Source organism: Aplysia californica, unplaced genomic scaffold, assembly GCF_000002075.1.
Source record: "Aplysia californica isolate F4 #8 unplaced genomic scaffold, AplCal3.0 scaffold00180, whole genome shotgun sequence".
Classification (NCBI taxonomy): Eukaryota; Metazoa; Mollusca; class Gastropoda; order Aplysiida; family Aplysiidae; genus Aplysia; species Aplysia californica.
In genome coordinates, this window is record NW_004797450.1 from 301,269 (window position 1) to 301,785 (window position 517).

A 517-nucleotide genomic window follows, 5' to 3' on the forward strand; every position below is an offset into this window, starting at 1 on the left:
AGAGAGAGAGAGAGAGAGAGAGAGAGAGAGAGAGAGAGAAAGAGAGAGAATGAGCATGTATCACTTTTGCTGTCATAGATGAGCTCAGGTACAATCAGGTATTTTATTGTCGTAAACTATGGGTGGTATCAATTGGAATTTTGACCTTGAATGGTTTAAGAGGTACGGTGTTGGCCTCTCAGTCTAAAGGTCCCTGGATCAAGACCTACCTGTGACGAAAAAAAAAGTTTCCTTAAGATATTTTCCTTTTTCCTCCTTTCATGTTCTCGGCCCTCTCTCTGTTCCACTTTCTGTTACTCCTTACTTGTTCTTATGCCGTTTCTGGCTCCTTCTTACTCAGACTACACTGTCTCCTTTCGGCCACAGGTCATGTATGGTTGAACACCTAGCGTACACGTAGAAGGGAGGGGCTATTTTAAACTTGTTTTCAAGGGGCCTACGAAGTAGGGAAAGCGATTACATACGTAAAATCATTTCCTCTGCAGATTGAAAAAAGCAAAAAGCAACAGCCGCCAAC